A 25,202-nucleotide genomic window follows, 5' to 3' on the forward strand; every position below is an offset into this window, starting at 1 on the left:
TCCGGCGACGAGGCGCTGTGTGACAATGGTCACACACCGCTCCATCAGTGGTGGTATTAGGCGCGCGGGGAAGGCCCCGTTGCGACGCTCACAGCGGTTCCCGGGCCTCTCTCGATCGCAGCCGGGATGGTTATCGTGGAGGTTTGGAGTTCGACACTACCACGCCGCTTTCCCCAGAAGCGGCCTGGCGTCCGTGCGGATTTCCTCCGCGTAAAATATATATAAAAAAAAAAGTAGAAATTGGATGGAAACGAAACGTAGGCGAAACATAGGAAACGGAATTCGTTTAATCGGTTATTCGAATCATTGGCAATTCGGTGTTTTCCCTTTTTCGCCGTCGGATCAACAGTTATTATCAATGCAGAGCGCAATTTACATCTGGCTAGCGGCGACCGCGGTGGCAATTGGCGTTATTAAACGATACGGACCGACGGACTCGATTTAAATCGCTATTCCCGCGACATTACTCATTAAACGAACTTGCCAGCACGTGAAAACCCAATTCGTCCTGTCAAGTTGGAAATGAAAACGGGCGAAACGAAGACAGCGAAGAGCCGGAGGCCGGTTCGCATCGAGGGTCTCTGTTGCGAATTAAACGTGCTCCGGGTTCATTTTAGTTACAGTCTGATTCAAATATGGCAACGAACTTTCCAAACTCGATCTCTCGCGTTCACCGACGAATAACAACTTGCTAATGATGTGAAAAATGAGGGCACGCACAGTTCGCCATCCAGAGAACAAAAATCGAAATAATCACTGTTCGATTTCCGTATTACTGTTCGATGACATCAGCCTGTAAATAACGCGAATATAAACGATAGATCGACAAAAGATCGATAGAGAATTAGCAAGTATCTCGTTCCTACATCAAAATCCGATCACGTGAAGATTAGCACGCTCGTTAGACATACCTGATCGTCAATTCCTGTTAAACTGTGCGTGTTACTCCTTAAATGTGGAGAATCTGAGCGAAGTTGTGTATAATTCTAATGTTCGACTAAAAGATTTCTTTCTTTATTTCTTCGAAGTGCGATTTAAAAAATATGCAATTATGATTCTTCTGTGTCGAAAAGATATTATATCGCATTGCTATGCAACGTTTTTCTGCCACAAACTGGATGCTCTTTATTTTGTCAAAGTCAAATCCACCGGCAATTGCAAGTTGGTCGAAGAATGCATTTCTGGTCACACTTGTCGCAAGAAAATTTTAAAAATTATTCGAGAATTATGTTCAATATTAAATGTCAGCATAAATAGCCATAAATGATTTCAGTATGACTCTTACGAAAAGATGGACAGATCCTTCACGGCATCGGTATCGTTTCCTTAAACGTGCATTGAGCGCGATGAGACAAAGAAACAAATATTCGAGATACCTTAACCATGGCAGGGAGCAAGGAAAATATAGGGAAAAATAAAGATTTGATAATCAGATTCGTACTCGCGTCGCATCCTCCGATATCAAGTTCGGGACAATTGCATGCACGTTGTATGCATTTTTTTATCTTTGTAGAGAATTCTAGTTCGATGTACCGCGTTGTGGGGCGTGAGAACGTGCAAACGTGCGAACTCGACCTGTAACCGTGCGGATGTAGCTCGCAAACGTGCAAACCTGATCTGCGACCGTGCGAACGTAGTGCGCGAACGTGGCCCGCGAATTTTGATTTTTCTCCAGTATCCTCGTTCAAACGTGCCACCGTGTAGACGAATCGATGTTTTCCAGTTTTTTCTCTTATGATATTTAAATGTTTATGTGTACACGAAGACTTTTAGTTTTGTAGATTACAATTTTTTAGTCGTTTATGAGATGGCTGGATTATGATTAATTGCAATTTTTCTATTCCATCACTTTATGTTCGACATTATTTATGCGCGACGTTGAATCTTACCGAATTTTGTAAAATAGAATCTTGCTTTTTTATGTGATACTGTGATTGAGCAGAATTTTTGCAGTTTGACTGTTTTATGTTTGATTTTGTTTACACGCAACATTGAATCTTACGAAATTATTAGGCAATCAGGTGATAAATGTATTTGTTTATGGAAAACGTAAATCTCGTGCGTGTTTCAATTTCCCAATTTAATATATTTGCTGATGTGAAATTAATAGAATGCGAAAAGTTAATCTATTGAAAAAATAAGCAGTTATGAATTTGCGAGTTGTTTTAACGGAAACAAAACCTGCATGTTAAATGATCAGAAAACCAATATAACGAAAAAATAAACAAATAAATTTGCAAATTCGTTCGTTGAAAATGAAAAAGTTACTTCATAAATTGAACCGATTAAATTCCAGCTACTGGACAATTACAAAATAACATTTTTCATATCGTCCATAAATATTACGCAATAATTGTTTTGAACTCGAAATACACTGCTTTTGTTTCTACCAAAGGCTATTAAATAAATAAAAACGAGATTATAAAGTCATAAAAATAAACAGACAGAAGAACACTTTTTATATCGTTAAGCCATTTTATAAAGTAACTTCAAAGACTAAAGAACATTGAAACGTAAAAAGTTTACGATATTTCGTCGCCAACAAACGACGTATCTCGTAATTTCTAAAACTACGTTTCACCTTCTTCGCCATTTTCAGATTCTTTTCTTAAAAAATTGTCAAAATTCCAGTAGTCGGCGTTTAATATTACCTTGGAACTTGAAAGCTCAAAATAAGAGACAACGTTGCTCATGCAGTGAACCGATGGAAATTACCTTTTCGTTTCTTCTCGAATATTTCTTTCACCTTAATATCTCTTCTGTTACTTTTCTCTGAATATCACGCAACTTTTATATTACCAATTATTTTCTCATATTTCTCTTGAGTATCTCTTCTATTTTAATACCGTGCATCTTTCTCTTATTTCTCCTAAATATCAATAGCACGCCTCTATCTCTACCGTAACAAATAAACTCGGCAAAGAAACAAGAAAATATCGCCAATTATTTTCCTACATTGTCCTGCCGCACTTCCTTTATTATTTTTCTTCTCCTTTTCTTCTACTCTGCCCAAATATCGATAGCGTTCTCGCAGTTTCACGGAGCAGGAATACTTGTTGGTAGTCATAATCGTACGTTTGCCCTGACGTTCAGTATGACCATTCAGAAATTGCCACGGGAATTCGCTTATCGTTTCGCCGGAAAAATCCGCCTTCTTTTGCCGCTGCGTCGCGATTTTTCAGTCGTCCCACCGGCCCCGCAACGGTGATAAACAAATTTTATCATTTAATCGCGACGGCCTCGCTCAAAATGAGCGAAATGCCGAATAAATTTAATCGTTTAGTCGCGATTGCCTCGTCCACCCTACCGTATATACATTCGCTATCGATTACGTTGCCGGAATAATTTGATATTCGTCGGGGAGTCGTGCAACGAATAAAATTCCCCAGCCGTGACGAGCTTTTACTCGACAGATGGGACACGTATCGCCCGAGGGCGCCAGTTAACCCGAACAGCCGCGTCGTTGTTCGATTTTTCTTCATTTTAATACACCCTTGCTACGAAACAATTACGGAATCTAGTCACTTTCATTTTTATACCCACCTCCCCTCTCTGTCTGTGTATTTTATTTTAGTCGTTAAATACGCCGCTTGTCGGTAACACGTTACGTTTATCTCATTTACTACTTGATAAATAATAGACACATCGTAACTTCTCGTATGCTTTAGATCTTCAGTATCCGCGTATTTCGATATATTTCTATACCATATTGTCGCAATTGTATACGTTTATCACCGTACTAAATAAATAAACTATCTTTCGTTTTGTCGTTTGTTTCTAACGATTCATTTACCAGCTGCTTTTAGCTAACGCGTAACACGCGTACGATCAGTTGGCAAGAGACGACTTTTTCCGACAAAGGGATATTATAAGCAACGATTATTCTTCCATGACACGTTATGTACACGTACGTTGACAACTTCAATCTACTTTTTTCACCTTTGCCGGAGTAATATGCTCGAGCATCGATTCGTTCGTGTCACATTTCGTTCCTCTCGATCGCGCATGTATGCGATCTTTTTTAAACAGTGTTGAAGGATTCCTGTTACGAACAACGACTGTTTGATCGTCGAGCGATAATCGTATTTGTCCGATTGCGTTTCAAGATCGAACGGCCGCTTGATTTTATGTAAATGTCAACAGCAGCGATCTGTTAATTGTTAAAGGGAATTGCATCTTTGAAATCGTATTTCTAGGTCGAACGTTCGCTGGATAAAAAGCCATTGAAAACTCTGTATCGTCATTCGTAACGATCCTCTGATCGAATTTCGATGATGGAATATTTCTAATCGCAATTCTCCACATCGAACTCTCGTTTCGTTTCATGCAAAGATTCTCGTTAGGCGCCCTGTTCCTCAAACAGTTACGTAAGATCTCATCTTCGAGTCTCGAAGCAAGTGGAAAGACTGTGGAAGAATCAGGTTGCCGGTAAAACTCGTCGTCGTGCGGGTCGCGTGAGATTTTTTCGAGTAAAACGAGCAAGCTCCGACATTCGGTGTTTAAGTGGAGCTTTGAAGACACGCGTTAAATCGTAGATCAAAGTAGAAGTAACGTTTGAGAGGAGATAGGTGGCAAAAAATATAGAAAGAAATATTCATCTTCGTTTGATGCGACGCCATGTATCGATACGCGAACGTTGTTTACCGAAGGTTCTGCAGCTTTGCCGCAATATAATTTCTGTGATACGTGCGAGACGGAAGCCGCGTGAAACGTTCTCCACGCATTTTCATCGATATCACAGCGAACGAAGGGAAAGTAAAAAGTGGAATGCAATTCGCAACGCGATAACTGCGGCGTTAAACTGTGTACGTCTGACCGTTTCTAAAGCGTTGCTCCAAATTTTGTTCTATCTTGCTCTTCCTTTTTCTGTTTTCGTCTCTCCTCTCTGTGGTATTTTCAATTTCACCGAAGAACTCGGCTGTGTTTTTTCTCTGTCGAAAAAAAAAGAACGGAAACGAATAAAAAACGATGGAAAAAAAAAGAAGGCTCGAACGAGCGAGAGAATCCTGGTTTCTCAGTACGAAACGCAACCATGTTACATGGCCGACGAATTTGTACAGTTTTATCAGCAAACGGAACATCAACTGTCAGAAAGTTGAAATTTATGGCCCTTTCCACACAGAAACAGGAAGCTGTACGTTCGTCCATCTATGTTAATATCGCTGCTCCATTCTAGTCCCGAGAGAAATATTATGCTTTTTCGTGCCACGAAACAACGTCGAAGGTGCGGTCATTCGAGTCAGCTGAAGAGATTATCATTCAACCTTGAATGTTGCACAGAATAATTAAATTTCTTTCTTTTTTTTTCTTTCATACAGACTGTAACGTTGCATCGATTACATCTACGCTGTTATCAACGACCATGACGACAATATGAACAGAGAGAAAGTGATTTACTGGCTAGATTTTGCTAAATAACTACATGTTTTTCAGGAAGGAGAAAAAGCTTTAAAACTTGATCTTCGTCACAGAGACGCCCACTTAGAGTTTCTCTGATCCGTTCTTTGTTGCGAGAACAATTGTGTTTACAGCAGTTTAAGAGGACGCGTTCGAAGATAATTTGATAATTGCGGATGTCGTAGATAGCTGCGGTTACATTTTGAGATTAGATATGCGTGTGTGAGTCAAATGTGACGATTTTAAGTCTGGCGTGCGCGATCCAAGTTTCTGGTAAATTTAATATTAACATTTGAAAAATAGTTCAAAAAATTGTCTTCTGTTATTTAGAGAAAAAGTCATTCGAAGTATTCGTGACGTAAAATTCCTATATAAGAATGTTAAGTATTCTACTCAGATACGTTTTTTATTTTGGAATTCCCAAGACGAAGAACGAGGGTAGAATTTTCAGGGTTTTGATATTTCTTGGTTGTATTGTGAAAGTTGTTGGATCTTGAGGGACCCTTTGAAGTTTCTTCGAATTCGAAGGATCTCTCGAAATTCTGTGGATCTTCGACAGTTTCACGGATTTCCCGCGATTCCTTGAGATTCCTTGGATCTCTCGAGGTTCCTCTTATCTCTTAGGGCTTCTCCAGACTCCCCGAGCTCCTCAGATCCCTCGGGATTTTGCGGCGATTCCATGGATCTCTCGAGGTTCCTTCTTGAACTCGAACACTTTGGATCTCTTTGTGATACGCGACAAAGAACGAGGAATCTAAAGGCAAATAATTACTATAATTCACCAAGATTATTATTAACAAGAAAAATGCAAGATCCTCGAGTCCCTGTTTCCATGAATCCCATTATTTGATTGATAATTACTACTCGAAATTAAAATCTGATTCACAGAATCGCGTCGCGTGTTCTTCGCTCGAATTAATAAATTTGAACAATTAATTAATGGTAGAATAATATTTTTGATAATGTCATAATTATATCGAATATTTGTCTCGGTTGAAAAACGCGCACATAAACGTACCAGACTTTGAAATTACATCGAGAAGAGTATTAAACGCGGATCCGAGAAGCACATTAAAATTAATTACTACGCAACTTTCCGGCGGAATTCTCGACTGTTCTTTGGAGAACCGGAAACGGCGCGAATCGCGATGGAGGATGAAGCAGTTAAAGTCGATCTAAGGAGGCGGTCGAGTCGCTGGTGGATTCGGTCGGTTCATTTCGCATCATCGTTTTAACAAATGTTCCATTCGGCAGCAGCCTCGCGAGCCAATCTTCCTTCTGCTTATTCGCATACCCGCATACCGCATAACCACAACTCACGTGGTCCACGTACCAGCATCCTGGCCCATTCTATTGTAATACAGACGTCTATACGTCCTAACTTTCGTTGAGTGTAATTTCTCGGCCAGCCATTCCTCCCCAACGTGGCTTTTGTACTTTCAGTTAAAACAATCGCTTGCTGAATAATTCACTAACATACAGGATTTTGTTGCAGACAGTAATAATATTAATAGACTCTTTGTATTATCATTCGCTGTTATATTATTATTTATTATGATATATATGCCGGAGTTGAAAGGACATCGGGGCATTTCTTTTGGAATTTTTGGGAAGATCTCCAATAGTTTAGTGTAGACTATTTATTATAGCTGTACATAAATAATAAAACTTAGAAGTAGTTGTTTATGATTCAATGCGACTATGTTTGCCCGAGATTTGTGAGCTTGGGCTCAGATTGGCTGACAAAACTGGCCACTGAACGTAGCCGTGGTCACAGGATGGACGTTTTTACCTAACACAGGTATGGAGCAATTGTATAGTTTTCCTTAAAAAAATATAGTTGTAGCGGTACACAGGCACGAGGACAAATCAAGCCACGTATGGTTTTGCCTCAGAAGTGCCAATATTATGGGACACACGTTGTATTAACAATCAAACTCAATATCGCCGCTACGCGGGACTGCCTAGCAACGGCGGTTGGAATTTTGTTGGTATCCCCGACCAATATACAACGAACTAACGCGATCGCAAGAAGAGAAAAGTTTTCATCAGTCTTTTATTTCGTGCGATCTCCTCGGAGAGTTTCACATCGTCTTTACGAGCAGTATGTACCGAGCGTCCCAGCGAACATTTTTGTGCTTTAAAATATATTCTACGTTTAACAAAGAGTTATCCCGTTGTCCGTGGATTCGTTATTGAACCTAAGATCATTGTCATTAACATCTCGAGTGTCTAATCGCCACGGTTATTTGTCAAATTCTGTAAAAGCCATATTTATACCAGTAAATGTAATCTTTATTGTACAACAACGATGACTAGTCCGAATGAAGATTCGTTACACGCCCCTAAACCTAATGATAACTCGACATATACGATACTGCATTCAGACGTATGCAACTATAGCTATAGTTCAGGCAGAGAACTTTAGAAAAAGATGTAAATTCGTGGATCGGTTAAGGTAAATAAGACAGGCGATGAGTATTCCTCGGTAAGAAAAGAATTGAGAAATTGGCTAATCGGATAATACAAGAATTTACAGAAATTAATTACGATGTTAAATTAAATGTCGTTAAATTAAACCGGTCGCTTGACCGGCTCTGGTAAGGTTAGTGTTAAGTAAATTGGAACGATTGTTATGAAATTATTAAAATCTTCAAGAATTATTACCTTAATCCCAGAGTGTGAAGTTAAGTATTATATTCCCAGAGAGTAATTGTTCTAATCTGGTATTATGCGATGCAATGTCTCTTTTGTTTGAGATTAATCGTATACAAAGATATGAGATACCTTGTATTGAGAAAGATTTGGAATTTAATCAGTAACAGATAAGTGATATTTCAAGTACAAATGGCACTTTTGAAGCGTATTAGGTTGTCCGAAAAGTTTCTTTCGTTTCATAAGGTGATAATAGACGAGCAATAATTTCTGTTTTATTTTATTGAATTAGGTTTTATTTCTGTTATTATTTTATTGAATTAGGTATGATCCATTTCGTTTTATTTCTATTATTATGTTCGTGCATAATTCAATAATCTAATATAAAACAAAGAACATCGTGCGTCTATTATTTCCTTATAAAACGAAAGAAACTTTTCCGACAACCTAATATTACATAGTCCAATGGAAAGTAACGTGTACGTAAAGTAGTAGTAACCATTTTTGAATAAAATCCTTCAGTTATTAGACTCCTGTCCGAATCGATAAATTGCTATAATTCGTCCATTACGATATCGGAGAATATGCACATCTTCGAACATTAAAAATTCATAACAAAGTCCCTCAGGGTGTTCTCAGATAATCAATAATATCGCCAATATTTCAAGCTTGTCAGAATCATTGTACGATATCGACAATATCGCATTGGCAATATCTAATGATCCTTTCAGTTGACAAGCTTAAAATATTCCTAAAATAATTTTGAAGTAAGAGTACCCTTAGGACATAAACGTAAACCTCGTGAAGAAAAAAGATCCTGTACCCTTTCCCACTGAATTTTTCGTCCGATCATTCAAAATTACTATTTGCATCGATCAAATTCTCGAAACCGTGAAACATTCGTAACATAATCGCCGATAGATACGAGCAGAAATTTCGTTTAGAAGGAAAGTCCACTCGTACCATTTTTCCATCCAGTTCTTCGTTTCTCCCGTATAAGATGGCTGTTCGAGTTCGAATCGATAAATTCCTGTAATCCATCCATTTTAGTATCACCTTCGAGTCGCGCGTAAAATAAAGCACGGTAAATCCAAAACTGCAAGTCGTTGGTTCGAAGGATAATTTACAGTGACCATAAAAATTAGCCAGATGCCCGATATAAACGGAAGAAATAGTAAATCTCGAGCCACGGAAGCTCCGGGTCGCAAACGCGTCGGCCCCAGTAAATCACTGCGAGCGCAGAGAAAACGGCATGCGCGCATTAACGAGGCCCGAGCTAGTGTGCTGCAAGGCGGATGTGTTCGATATTTTTTCCTAGCAGCGCGTGTAATTACGTGCAACGTGTGTTTGCCTGTCCACACGATTACATAAATCTAAAACTCGGCGCGCGTAAGTTCTCGTGACCTATGTGCGTAATGGACGATGTCGAAAATCGCGAGAATCCTCCTGCGTGCCGCGCGAACAATTGAGGAACCGGCGCAGCGCGACGTGCAACGCCAGTATTAACTTTGTATTGGGTCGTGCCGTATAAACGTCACAGACGAGAAGAACACGATGCGTCATACATTTGGTGTTTTAGCAGCAATTTATCATTTTCGATCGACAAACTTTGAAATTCTACGTTTCGTCGATCAATTTTATATACAGGCTGTCCGCGCTGTTAGTTCCCAGCGTTTTTCTCGCGAGCGACAAGCATGAAAGACGTACGGTTCAACGTGAACTGCGTATTCCAGATAATATTTTGTTTTGCGAGTGAAAAAATACATGCGCATTTTGCAGTTGCGCTATTTTTTTAAATGGAAAAAAATTGTTCTTTTTTTTTTTGCATATTTGTTCTGCGGAAAAAATGTGTCTGAGTGACACGGTCGGAGACTGGTTAATTTCAAAGATGCTTTCAGTTTAATTTTGTAGAATTTATCATACGTAAGACGAAGGGAACGCAAATACAAGAATATTTGCGTCTTTTCTTGCTCTTCGTATGATATTTCTCATTCTGCTTCCTCTTTCATCTTGTCCATATGACATCTTTCCTTCTTTCTCCCCTTTCATCTTCTTCATTTCATATTTTTCCTTCTTTCTCCTCCTTCGTTCTTTCCTCGTGTTTATCGCTTACGAAAAAAAAAAAAAAAAAAACGCTGGGAAATAGCAGCGTTCTAGAACACCCTACATGCGTACAGTGTACAGTATTTACAGTACTGGTATTTAGTATTCTAGTATTTAGTTTATAGCATTTCGAGAAACACGAGGTTTTTTTTATTTCAGGGGACGATTTGGAAATAAAATATGCTGTTAGTCAATTTTATATACATGCACATCCCTGTTTATAAGTATTAATACATTAATACATATGCAAAGAAAAATAAGGTAAACTTGGAAAATTATCAAACTGTTTTTATGTGCTCTGCACTGTTGAACTTTTTAATATGTTGCAAGTACTCGAAGACTTGAAAAAGCTTTTTATAAGTTCATCGTCATGATTATCGTGATTGTGCCGATGAAGGTTGAAACTGTACGTCTGAAAACGTACATAAAAGCTACAAGATATTTGATGCTACAGAATGTTAAATATTTAAACAGTCGATTATCCATTATGTTAATAATCCACGGTATTTAATAGAATCCTCTCTACCACTAATTATAGATATATTTAAGACCACTGTTCGCGCTGGATATTAATTTCTGATCAATAATTAATACCTGCTGTAAATACCTTCCAACTTTTATATTCACTTCCACGTTGATTTCGAATTTTCTCGCTATAAAATAGAACTTCGCTAAGTTTCGTATAATACGAGCAATAAGTTCGTAAAATACACGTACACCTATATGTTCGTAAAATATATGTTTCTGAAAGCATATTATTACTACGGTACACCATCTAAACATAATACGAATATTAATATAAAATACATATGTTAACGAGAAACGACGTTGTTTATAGGATGACCTAATACGAATAATCAAGTAGTATCGAGCAATACGAATAATCGTATAATTATTATGCAACGATGTGTACACACACGATTGGATACCCATGTTTCGATAACGACGTTCGACAACGTCGAAGCGGGTTGGAAATCGTTGGCTGGATTCAACGTCAGCGACGTGCTTCTCCCGATTATGATCGCTAGTTAGGTCGAAACTGAAATAACGGAAAGGTCTTGGCTGTAACGTAATAATTATTTTTAACCGTGACCCGCTTATCGCGGATCGACTTGTTTTTTCTTTTTGCTTTTTTTTTCTTCGGTGATATTGTCGCCGCGTGACAGGTGGAAATTGAACGATAATTCATTGAAACGTTGCCACCCCGGCCGAATCACCACGGTCATTCATCATTCGTAATGGTCTTTAGCGGCGCGCAAGTCTTTGGCCGACGATATACGACAATGTATAATCGTCTTTCGTCAGGAATATTATGCAAACGGGAAGAGGCTTCGCCATTGTGCTCCGGTAGAAAAATTACACGGGAACTTTGCAGCTAATGTGTTTCGTTAGACCTTTATACGAGGAGTTTTTAAATTTCTGCAACGCGGAACTGGGAAGATTTATGCGAATGTTATAAATTTCACCAAGTACTTTTTTTCAACGATAAGTTATTAATAGACGCTGGATAAATGTTATATTCGCATTTTGGTAATGTAATTTTTCTTTCTTTTTAACGACGAGTCATTAATAGTCTGTGGATTATTTAAGTGTGGAAAATTTAGTGATGCGAAAGTTCACAGAATGCGTAGGATTTACAGGTTGTAAAAATTGCACAAACTCGCAATATTCGCGTGACATTATGCTATTTACGTAGCAGATGAAAGAAATCTGTATTTCAATTTCAATGTACACGTCGATAGAGATACGAATTTGTATTAGGTCGTCCGAAAAGTTTCTTTCGTTTGATAAGGAAATAATGGATGCACAATATTTTCCATTTTATATCATTTTATCGAATTACGTATCATTCTTTCTTGATCTATCAAAATAAAGATCACAAATTAGGTTTCGTGTTTGTATAAAGATGCACCGTTGTAAAAGACGTGTCTGTAAAAGAAAGACACTTTTCGGACAGCCTAATACATACGTACTCGCGTTCCAGTTATTAATAGTACAGTGCTTGTTAAATAGAAATTAGTTTTTCCAAATATTATACGATATATGAAAATATTAGGTTAAATACGAAAGAGAATAATGATAACGACAACGTATGCTAACAATAACGGTTTGACTGAGCTATAATTCTTGCTTTGTACGATAAAACACTGCGTCAAACTCTCGCTAAAAGCTCTTATTCACTCTGTAAAAGTCTGGCTCATACAGCCGACTCTCTACTTTACTGCTAACCTTTAACTGACTCGCACACGCATTTTCCGCAGCCATTTATCTTTGCACACGCATATTCTTTCCATTTCCTATTTTTTTTTTATCTTGCCTACTCGATGCGGCCATTACTACAAGGAATTTAAACGTGTCTACCTAAAAGCTTGGATTCGCGCTCTGTCTTCATCACGGTGACAAATGTTCGATACAACGAAGTTGCTATTAACGTAATCATTGCACGCAAGTATGAATTTTGAGGTGCAGATACAAATAACCGACATAGTTCACTCCAACGTTACATACTCGCGTCTCACCAACCGACAGAATTCTGAATCATGTGAGCATTGCAACACCAACAAACATTCACTTTCCTACTGCACCAAATTCGAAGATACAACGCGCTACTTCAAAATACCCAACAGTATGCGATCGCGTCTAACGAATCGAGCACGATAAGCAGAAAGACTTCAAGTTTCCCAAGCGAAATAGATCTTTCGCATGGCCTATCGAAGTATGCGAAACTGAAACGAAAACGAATTCGCAAACTAGTAACTGACTAATCGTTTGTTAATTAACAAGTCTATTATAGCTGTATTAAATTACCACGATAAGCGATAAGTAAATTAAAAAAAGAAAAAGGATAACTTTCTTTCGTCCGCCTTTGTATCTTGTCGCAGCATCCTGGCAATTAGTTTATACACGTTCGATGAAACGAGAAAGTTTGAAAATCGCCGATCCAGAGTGATTTCGACTCTCGATATCGCACGTCTTTGATCTCACGGACGATCGGTTACGAGCTTTTCTTCCCCTTTTTCGTCTCGTTTATTCTGTCGACACTCCGGTCGGATCGAACCAACGAAAACCGAAGTTTCGATATTCGAGAAGTTGCGCGTCGTTGCATCAGGCAACTGTGTGGCGTGGCTACGCTTCAGGCCGACGTTTTTGTCGTCGGGGGCATAAATATGACCACGAAATCGAAACGATCCGCTGATATATCCTCGAAAGATTTATTGGCCTGGTTCCTTTATACGCTCGAGTCTCGGGACTCCTCTCCACGATACTTGTTGGTAAGACTCGGCACTTGACCGGATATCTATAGAAGAGTCTCAGCAGCAAGGAGTCCTGGTCATCCGTCTATGAAAATGGTTCTGTTAATGGCACGGCCGTTACTTGAGAATCGCGTCGATGATTTTGCATCGTTGCACTGGATGCTGCAAAGATGGTGCAATAGTCAAATTGGGTCGACAAGGTCGATATAGATTGACTTTTTACGTAGCAACGCGCTATTTGCTGTTGCGAATTTTTATGCAAATTTTTATTTCTGTGAACACAAGAATCTATTTAAGAATAACGGCGCTGTTTTAAACTTTCAAGTACGGCTGTCGGGCGAAAATTTCGTGAAACGCGAAACTGTCTTCGCTTAGCGACGCCACACATCGACAATTGCACTCTATTTAGCCTTGCCATTTTCCTTACGTCTGTAAGGGACGATTTGTGGAAACGCACGAGTATAAAGGTAATTTAGGTAAAAGATGTTGCAAGATTGTTAGGTTCGATTGGGAACAAAGAAACAGGAGTATAGCAGTGCGAGATTTTGTTTATTTACGGCTTGTTTATTTTCATGAATTTTTATGAAGCAAGGCGGTATTTACGAGGAGCTAGTAAAAAGTATATAAAAGATGCAAGCGCTATGTCAGATGTAATGGCGGTACCAAAAAGCACGGTTTTTTGTCAATTTCGATTCTCATTGAATAGCTCGCTGGTATACGTTTTTATCGGAATGATTTGCGCCACGTAATGGATAAAAGACGGAATTGCAAAACAAGACCTTCGCTTTGCTAACGGAGAAAATGCTGTGTCAACGGCGTATACGGTTGAAAATGCAAAAACATTCTCCGGTCAGCGTCCTTGTTATTTACCAAAACCAACCTCGTTACTTCGCGATTCGTGTTCCATTCACTCCCTCCCCCCCTCTCCCTCTCTCTTTCTGCTCTTCTTTTACAACCAAGCTTTCAACAAAGCTTCCATAATTCACGTAAAAATGGAAAAAGAACGAAATGGAACCACGCAGATATTCGCGTGAGCAAGTCGAAAGTAGATTTTCATGGTACTAGTAATTAACGGGATTTGTGGCTTGTTTAACAAATTCGAGGTTTGTCGAAAGAAAATTGAAGAATTTAAGAAAATTTAATACGTAACAGTATGGAAAACGAAGAGAGAGAAAAATCGAACGAAAAGAACAAGTAAATGGAAGAATTATCGAACGACGACGAAAAGTCTGTTATCTCGTTGACCAATTTTTTACGCATCACATAGGCGAATGTTATCGCCGTCGGTGTAGTTAGATACATAATAATTAATGTTCGTTTGTTGCTGTTCATTTAATTCACAAATACGTTGATATGTTAATCTTGCCTCGTTTACCAGCTAAACTATGGTGTTACGTATTCGTGAGGGATACTATGCTATGTAACTGGAAGATAACATTTACTCGACGCTTTACGCTGTACATGACATTGTTAACATAAGGTTTCTCAAATAATTTAGCTACGGGTATAAACTCGCTCGAAGATAAGCGAATACTCATAATACAATATATATTGCTAATAATACAATGTATGTATATTATTAATGTAGTAACCGTAGTTGCTTATGAAAATATTTAGACAGAGCAGATAAAACAAACAACAGTCAGATTTCGACACGCTCCAGTTACGTGTTGCACATTGCACAGCTAAGAAGATCGATTTATCGTTGCGTCACAATTCGACGCGTCGTATAAATTATAGACTTTGCGTTTCAAGCTTTCGCGATGGCCGAATATCTTGATATCGGCTTCCTGGATAAGAAAGTCGATTGCAGTGTGTACGAAAAGCAGGACCAAGATGCAAATGCCAAATACAAATGTAAAATCTAAAGGCGATTGTTTATACCGAAACCAATGTCAAAAGAAATTCTACGCTAATCTACCAATTTTATGTGACACGTGAATCGAGTTATCGAGTCTCCTAGTATTTTTGGAATTATCTTTATTATGTTGTGCGTACGGTGTATTGGTTTTTCATAGGAATATTTTCTTTTTTTTTGTGGCTTCTCTGTCTTCTGACTTAGGGCAAAACGTTTCCGAGCATACGACGATTATAATTGCGATCGCTGCAGATTATATTGAAACTCTTCTGAATCACATTGGTAACTTTTATTGTATCCAGAAGATAATTATTATAATAAAGTTGATTATTTTGTTGCTGTATTCTAATATTGCTGCTTATAAATAACGCAGAGTAAACAGAATAAATTATATCTTTTTATTTATTTAGGACAAACTAGGAATAACGCAGAGTAAACAGGATAAATTATATCTTTTTATTTATTTAGGACAAACTAGGAACACCGTACACTTGGCAGAATTCATCAAGGTAGCAAAAGAATTATTAAACAAATGAAACCCTATTTATAAAAATTTTCCATGGCAGATGTCGAAATATTTTAGTTTGTATAAACGGTGTGAAGAAAGTAGGTAAATTAAAGGAACCCAGAGTATAATTCTTCTCTTCGTGCCGAGAAAGGCAAAATATCAAGTTGAAAGAATATCAAATGAAACAAACGTGACTCTGCCTTTCGCTTTAAATATTCGCAATCTCCATTCTTCCGGTGTTTTGTTTCTTCCTTCCTCGTCAGTGACAAGAAAAACCCTCTGCGATTCTAATTAAGGCTACAAGGGCTGGAAACTCCTTCCCTTTCCTCGATAAACACCGAAACTTCCTCAACCGTGATAAATACAGTCCTTGAGAGGATATGAACGAAGGGAATTATGGGTTGCCTAGTCCGAAACAGGAACGTGCGGAGTATTTCCACCTTGTATAGCCGCACACTTATGCAAAATTCAGGAAACCACCCCGCTCATCAACCCTCCGACACGATCTCGAAGAAGCCAGCCTGAATTCCATCCTTGCCACTAACCTAATCTCAAAAACGTTTGTATCAGCGTTAGTGCTTCGTAGTAAAATATTTAAATGGAAAAATCTTCATTTTCGATGCACGTTAAATATCCGAATGAAGAACACTAAAGTTTAACGCGGTATCGAATATTTGAACGTAAAATTCATAAATTCCGACACGCATTAAATATCCAAATGTAAAATACCAGATTTCAATGCGTATTAAATATTTAAACGTAAAATTTCGAATTTATACACGTACTAAATATTACTTTTAACATGTGCAAATATTGTCTGCGTTAACTATTTATGCATACGAAATAGGTCATCGAAGATACAAAAGGAATTCTGTTTTTGGATATTTGTTGAAGAGCGTTTTAAATGTATAACTTAACCAACTATTGTATAGTATGATAGACACGTTGATAAGTATGTAAGTAAATTTTTAGATTTTTTTTTTGAGAAGCCTAGAACAGTAAGAAGATTACTGTCGTTTTTTAAATTTCGTATTTTCATCGTCGATATCTCTAGTCTTGGAAATTTTATACTTTAGTCGTCAGTAGCGTTAACGTAAACCTTCGGCTCAACTTTCACGGTTTCGCAAGTATTTTTAACGCCCTAAGCCCAAACCAAAATTGAACCTTCCCAAAAGCACGTGCGAAGCACAGTACGACGAAACCAATTTTTGAAGATTTGAACGATTTCTCGCGAAGTATATTCTCACCTTACATCGTAAAGTACATTTTTACGCGCCGATCGTTTCTTCGTCGTCATTTTTTCATACAAATTTTCCGCTCCGCACACGAGTGGCGTTAACGTAGAGCTCTGATATCATTTTCTCGACGCTCCGAGCCCAAAAACACATAGAACACGGTACGACGAAACCAATCGCTGACCACCATATTTCATCGCACGCCACAGGCGGCATAATCATCGCCGGAGGCTGACTGATCGAAACGGAGCTCGTTGATTTTCGAAACAAGCGTACGTGCATGATAATCGAGTCGAATCGGGCCGTCAACTTGCCGATAATCGACGTCGAAGCGGCTTACACGTCGATGAAGCGTATGATAATCGAAACTAGCATCTAACTTTCTTCTCTTACGCTTTTAAATGCGCGTCTGTGACTTTGCGCTCGATTCACAAGCGTACCTTCAAGCTGCAGAAAATGGACGAGGCTGTAAACGCTTAATCGAAGTGGCAAACGCAATTACTCGAAAATAACCGCAGCAGTGGTTACGTCTTGTGCGTTCACTAGGACAGTATTGATCTTCTGCGTATTTCCCGCCCCCTGCTGCACCCCCCAGTCTGCCACTGCATCCTCCTCTGCGTACAATCCTCGACGTATTATCATTCTCTTGGACGTTGTGTGCATGGCAAGGTTACTTTTCCAACGATCAGACGATTAATTAGTCCTGGAGAAATTAGCCGAGATGAACGAGAGGGGTGGTTGTGAAAAGGGGGATGAAATTAAAAATTGGCTCGACGCTGGGCAAAAACCACGATTCCTTTTCGATCTTCGATCTCGTGGTGATCGCGCTTCATCATTCGTTGATAATCTTTCCTGTTTCTTTTCGTCCACTGGTTCTCGCTTCATATCGTACACGTACACCCCTGTTCACAGGTGTTCGAACGCTACTGATTTTGTATAAACTGTGATTTTGAATCGACGTCGATGTTATTAATAGATTAATTCGTTATTAACGGATTAATTCGTGTAAAATACAAACTCGAGATATTCAGCGTTAAATAAAAGTAAAAGTGTTGCGTCAACATAATATTCCTAAAGTATTTTGTACTTTTATCTTCTTCTCGACATCCTAAATCAATCGAGTAACACGAAACACGATTTTTCGACGAACGAAGTTCTCGGACAAGCGGAGTTCCGTTGAAAATAAAAAATAATACAACTTCTTAACAACCGTCGATTATCTTCCACATTGTTTTCTATAGAAAGCCTCATTTTCTATAAATGTGCTAATATCTATGAAATATGACAGCATCGTTTAGTGGAATTAGCGTCGTTCTTCGATATCCTGTCCCGTGTCAAATATTTCCAAGAAGAGATAAGAATTTTTCAGGGGCGAAATTTCATGGAGAACAATTGGTCAATTTTCACGACTCGAGCACGTACATAGCTGGCTATTTTTTTTTTTTTTTTTTTTTTTTTTTTTCTTCTGTAAGAGTAATTTCGGTCGTGTATGTCGCTGACGAGCGTCCAGGAGAAACGAAAGATTTAATTTCTCTCGTGCAACCGATGCTCTCGATTTCGACGATTATTTTTCATCGTGGCCGTTTCCCTGTCGTTTAACCGCGTTATATTCCAACGGACCGTTGATAACGAGAACGAGGCTGTAGAAGAATGAAATTTCGAGCAGTTTTATGGACTCGATTATAGACGATGCTTTCTACCCTTTCCTTTTCCCTCTGCTTCGAGATCGGTCGTGATTTCCGCTTCGAGATCTATGTTTCTATATTTACTCTTCCTTTCTTTTTACATTATTGTTTCAAAAATTGTACAGTATGTAGAAGGAATGTACAAAGCACAAAAGTATCGGAATGCTCGCGCTTCCCTTTGCTCTTTTGCATGCGATTCATTCGTAAATAAATTAACAAGGCTCGTATTGATTTTACTCTTTGCCATCGTCGACATTTGCGACATATTTGAAAATAAAAAAATTATACGCAGCGCATATAGTACGCAATGGCATGACAAAGTATACAAATATACAAAGCGGAATATTCATTAAAACGTTTAAAGAGTGAAGCAGATTTGCAAATAATTTCATTCCCTTGATTCTGTTCATAAAAATTCGCAGTCTGGTTAATGTCGATGCTAGAATTTTATAGCTCGATGAAATGCTAATTTTGAAAAGCTCGTCTGCGATAGGAAAATCTGATATCGTAATCATGGTATAATTGAAGTTTATTCAACAATTTTCTTGCTTCTACAGTATTCTCAATTAAGTTGTACGAACAATTCACGTAGAGCAAGCCTTCGTTCTTCCGGGTGTATGGATGTATTTGTTATCCGATCTTCTTGCCATTTTCGTTAAAAACGAAAAATTTTACGTATCGTTCCGATCGTCGAGGATAATTTTTAACAATTACACCGACAAATCCGTGTAACCGGTTTTTATTTTCATCCGTTTCGTAGCTGGAACAGAACGTAACAATAATATAATTAGTTTCTACGCGGAGAAGCCGGATCTTTCGCTTTGCCGATGTTTTGTTTAATGAAGCTCTCGCACGTTTCCAGCATCCTGAATATCCGTGATTACATAACCGTTACTCCATTGAATTGCAACAGAACGTAGTTATAATTGCTTGTTAGTATTTCGTTTACGTAATTCCAGTTTAAAAGACATCATCGATCGCGTTATGTATTCCACCTCTCTGTACTTTTCACGCTTTTTGTTGTTTTTCTTTTTTTCTTCTCTTTATTATTACCCTTTTTTTGCACCGTAAAGCTTCGCCCATAACAAAGCACAGAATTCATAACTCTTCATTTGCAATTCTACATCGTTTTTATTTTACATTTTATATTCTATCTCTGCCTGCCGTGTTCCACACTTTATTAATCCACATTCCATATTTTACAACTGCGCGTTGTACTCGATATTTCATTTTCTACCGACCAAGTCCGGTAATCAATCGTGAAATTCATGGGAAATCTATAGGAAACGCTGTACTTAATGTTTTAGCTTCGTAACTTTTGAATTTACGAGACAAATAGGAAGAGGAACGAGGCGAAATGCAGGAAATTTGCGCAACCAACATTGCAGTCGTTAAATGCCTTCATAATGAGCATAAAATAACTGAAATAGAATTCAAGAGTTCAAACGTAGAAGCAGAGTTTGCATGGAAAGCTCGAATAATAATAGCGCGCCTAGGTCAAAGTTGAATTAACAGCAAAATATGGTTCCACGTTCTACGGTCCCTGTCGATAGTTTTAGTACACGTAGGTTGTGGGTATTTAATCAGAACGCAATGCACGTAACGTTGAACGCAAGAAGCGAACACGTTAGGCGTTTGTAATTTATGGAACAATGCTGACACCACATCTTAAAAGCTGATTTTCTCGAACATCGTTAAGTATTTACGTTATATTCTAGTTTTATTCCGTTTAATTCAAAAGTTTGAAATAAATTTCTATCGACACGCGTTTTAACTCGGTCTATATTAATTGTCGAATGAGTTTTCCTTGATTACAGAAACACGAGTGCGATGATACGCGTCTCGTCCCGCGGGAAGAAAAACTCGATTTCATGATTTCGATGGATGATTCACGAAAATCGGAGAGGAAAGTTTTAATAGCTTTATAGCTCGCCAGGAAAAACTTGGGTAAATATAATAACCGTGGCAACGTTCTATTTCTCTCTCTCTCTCTCTCTTCATCCGTCGAGAACTTGTTAAACTCTGGCACACTTTTGTCGCAACAAGTTACACGTCATCATCCAGATTACTTTAAATATTAATTATACAATATATACAACGTATTATGTAATTAATTGTGCTTGTCTGAATTTTCTAAATAAGATCTTATCACGTTCGTGCGTGTGAAATAATTTGTCTAAAACTATATATCGTTTGATCAAAGTAACTTTCGTAAAATTAAACATGTTTTTCTGGGACGGCTATGTAGTTTTATTACTCAGATTTACAAGAATTATCAGTTCTAGAATTTCCGGATAAACGCGTTGAAAAATCATCTGCATGGAATAGACGATGCTTTTAGCTCTTTTAGAATCGACTTTCTTTCGGATCGTGGAAAATATTTCTTCTTCGTGAATTATTGATCATGGAAGTACATCTTTCCTTATGTTCTTGTAAAGAGAACGTAGCGTGATCGAATCTGCTTCAATATTAACGAAGATAAATATATTTATTATTTAATCGATCGTCAAGCATGAAAGGATTAACTTACCTGAATAATACATTTATATTTAACAAATTTGCATAGCACTTTTTCCAAAATGAAATTCACGTAAGAAAATCGAACGTGTATTCCAATTATTCACGACGATTAATAATAAGATTTCTAATGTCTCGTTTATAAGTATCATCGATCGATGTATACGCAATTTATAGAGAATTTCTTTTTCTTTAACGTAACGATAGGATCACATCGAGCGTATTAATAGGAACGGTAAATAGAAACTTGGAAGAAACGTTTCATATGCGACAAATTGTCAGCTCGAAGGAAGACAGGAATATTATTTAAAAAGTCGATACTTTGTCGTCGTTTCTTCGGTATTATTTCCGGGCGACTTTCCGCTCCCCGAACGAATTGTTAATATTAAATGGATCTTCCTTTTAATGCATGAAGATGCAAGAAAAGGCGATGCGCTTTTTACCTTGGACGCATACATTTTCCGCTGGGACATTTGTTTCTTTTGAAAAATTCATACCTTTTCCGCCTTACGATCTCTAAGCTTTTCAACGTCGTGTTATCTAAAAAGCATCAGCGACGCTTTTTCAAATCTTACGGTCGTCGGATACATCTCATCGAATTAATTTAAAATTATTTGAAAGACTATATTTAATTATTATCAAACACGCCAAGTGCTTGTCGTTGTAACTGTAACTTATATAATATCGTAATGGGCGATACGAATTAATATCTTTGAGAAAATAAAGAAGATTCTTGCCATGTATTTTTTCTTTTCTTCTTTCTTTAAAGAAGCTTTTTTTAACATTAAATTAAGACGATGATCTACAGACAGAATACAGTTACGTGCTGGATTTTTACCAAACGTATTGACTAATTACACGTTAGAGGCAAAGACCCGCAAGTTACCTGAAACAACAGTTCCATTTCAAATATCCGCTTTCGCGGCGACACGTTTTCCTCGCCCTTCCGAAGTTTCACGAATTTCCTCATCGCGTTGGGAACGTTGCCCCGTGATTACGAAGATTTCCCGCCCTTAAGCTTCGTCCTTATGAAATATCCGCGTTGCTCGCTCCGTGTCCGAGGATATTCCATTGAAGATGACCGAGCAGCGTGCACGTTTTAACGATGATTCTTCCATTATGCGGCGATTTTCTCACCCGGCTATACTCTTGGCGGAACAGTCGCGACACGAGTCGAAGCGTCTTTTCTTCCGCCATAATATTCCAGATTTTGTATGCCGACTGGGATAATGAAGACCAAACGAACCAACGATCCTTCCAGCTTATGGAATAACCCAAGGTTAAATCCTTTATTTCATTCGCCCTCCTACGCGTCTTTCTTACTGCGCATTTTTCTGAATAAAGTGATAGCGCGCCTGTGTTCAGAATCAGGTCATTTAGAGAAAAAATATCGATTAATTGTAATTAAGGAAGAATTATAAACGAAGCGATAAATAATACGGTAAATCGTGTACTTCGGCTTTGATTAGATTTTTATAAGATTATTAGATTATCGTTGAAGGTTGTACAAATTTATACGAAATAAATAAATAACAACATTATAACAACGTAAGGACAATAAAATGCGTTATCGTTGCTATAGCGTAGCAATTAGAACGCAGAATATTTCCAGCAGTTAATTCGATTATTTCTGCATCGTAATTTCGATGCTCGCTATTAAATCGGCCATATTCTGTCCGTAATGTCGTAGGTAATAACTCGAATTATTATCGAATGGAACGTCATTTGAAAGCATACGCTTCCTTAAAGCACAGTGTCGTGAGAGAAACGTGTTTTCTCCTTTTCTATGGATATTATGACCATTCTGTGTGGCAACAGTCGCGCTACGTGGACCATTCCGCTACGTGGATAAATAAAGTTATTTATAAATAAACTAGCAAATTTTCTTTTACCACCGGCTGTGTGATTTCCAATTGGTCGTTTGCATGTCACGTCTTGAATTTCTAGTTTAATTAGGCTAGCGGGAAATTAAAGAGATAACAAAGGCCGGCCAAAGTTTTGGATTTTAATTAAGAAATATCGCTGATGGACGAACCGATCTCGGATTAGAAGACTTCTGGGGTTGGTAAATCGAAATTCAGAGGTGGCCAATGCAAAAGGCTTGGAGAAAACGTCGCGGAACTTGGCTCTAATTAAGCCGGCCGAATTACACAGTCGAATTGGAAAACTGCGGTCGGCAAGTGTAAAATGACTCGTGCCGCCAGTTTGCCAAGCGATAAAATCGCAAACAGGGATTGTAGTTGTTGCGCTGCTGCCGAATTCGCAAGAAGGATCCCAAACGAGCCCTCAGTTTCATGCAACTTGTTCCGAATATTCCACTGGTGTATAGTTCTTCTATTTATCTGCTCTTTTATAGACGAAAGTTTGCAATCATTTCTGTAGCCGCCTGTATATATTCTTAATAACTTGATATTAATTGTTGAGGTTATTCGATGTGTAAACAGAGCAAACTCGTGGATAAATTGTAAGGCAGAAAATATATTCAAATAGAAGTGTAATTACAAGTAGGAATACAATTTGAGCTGGTCCAGATCCGCACGCTAGCTGTGTTACCCAATAACTGAAAACTCCGAAACCAACGTCGCCTGTCTACTGTTTATGGTCTGTCTTCGTCGCAGTCTTTTGTCTACACCTTGTCGATGGCTTCAGTGCTTGAGAAAACTAAAAAGACCAGATGTAGAGTTTTCTTAGAAGTGGTGACCACTTCGACATTAATAACTTGTTTAATCAATTCGAAAATAATCTGCCGGACAACGATGGTGTTTCATTGCATTGGATTGGCAACTAAGTGATTGCGGATTTTGTCAATATCACCTAATGATTATGAATATATTATTACGAATACATTAAAAGGAACAAAGGACTCTTGTGTGTCCACTCTGTAGATATCAATAACTATTTACGATCTTCTTAGAATTAATAAAATTAAAGATTTCGTTATTTCTGTTAATCTTATTTCGTTTAATCTTTTAGTCAATATTTATCTGGATGGATTTTTGTCGAAAGAATTTCTCAGGCTAACAGTGTCCCCAAAGATGTCATTTTAATTCGCGATATTACGATATAGCGTTTCTTTCTACGAAATGGCTGAATTTCATCGAGGCAAATTCAACCGTATCGCTTCATGTATAATTTTATTCAAAAGTTTGTGTAACCCGGTACGCGTGAGAAATAACGAATTTACTGAAATATGCGAACGTGTGTTGAAAAATATTGCCTCGATTATTACCGCGTTGCGAATATTCATGCAAAATCATGTTTTTCTGAATCTAATGAAAGAAATAGGAGTTAGATGGAAAAGCGTTTCTTCCACTGAATATCGTACAGAGTATTTATACGGTGGATATTTTACATGTTTCTGCATATTCTGCATTTCCTGCATTTTTACGACCCGAAAGCTTTTATAGATGCATGAAAATCCACAGCTCGATTATTACGAATGCGCTTTGCAATCTGCAGTCTAATAACGGTAATTCCTTTACCCTCCTTCCGAACCTATCGCGAAAAGGATATGGAATTTCTGACGTAGCGTCGTGTAATTTGCTCGAAAATTGGAAAATAGCAATCGTAAGAAACGCGTAACAGGGAAATATATTCGACTGGCAGTGTCCGAAAATTTACAAATAGCTCGGGGGACGACGGTAATAGAATTCGCAATTTATCAAGACAGGATGCGGCTCCCAAATTGAATCGTGCAAGTCGAAGCCGCAGGGGTGGCAAGTTTGCCCTGTAAAATTGAAGTTTCCGGTTGGTGGGGGAGATTAATTACAAAATCGAAGTAGCCCCGTAGCGAGGCGTTGCGAGGGTGCGTGTATGTGTCTGCGTGTATGTGTATGTGTGTGCCGTTGGTGACAAAACTAGAGAATTCCGCAAGTTCTGGGTGGAACCGCAGATTTGACGCCGTGACACCTCAAAATTCGGCGAGCGCGTTTCGGGGGCTGGAAAATCGAGCATGCAAAAGGCACGCTCGCCAGGATCGAATTCTGGCGA

At 38.3% G+C, this 25,202-nt stretch overlaps 1 protein-coding gene and 1 long non-coding RNA gene across 7 annotated transcripts in view; one reads left to right on the top strand and one right to left on the bottom strand.

Moving 5' to 3' along the window:
- The window catches only part of LOC100748212 (venom dipeptidyl peptidase 4), a 310,210-nt gene that overhangs the window by 140,366 nt on the left and 144,642 nt on the right, over positions 1-25,202 (top strand). The gene's annotated exons all lie outside the window — the stretch shown is intronic.
- LOC105680523 lies at positions 12,456-14,580 on the bottom strand. The gene is made up of 2 exons (XR_001102152.3): positions 14,013-14,580; positions 12,456-13,571 (listed from the first exon to the last, which is right to left on the bottom strand). It is a non-coding gene; the product is annotated as an uncharacterized LOC105680523 (long non-coding RNA).

The sequence above is a fragment of the Bombus impatiens genome, unplaced genomic scaffold, assembly GCF_000188095.3.
Source record: "Bombus impatiens unplaced genomic scaffold, BIMP_2.2 scf_0217, whole genome shotgun sequence".
NCBI classification, from domain to species: Eukaryota; Metazoa; Arthropoda; class Insecta; order Hymenoptera; family Apidae; genus Bombus; species Bombus impatiens.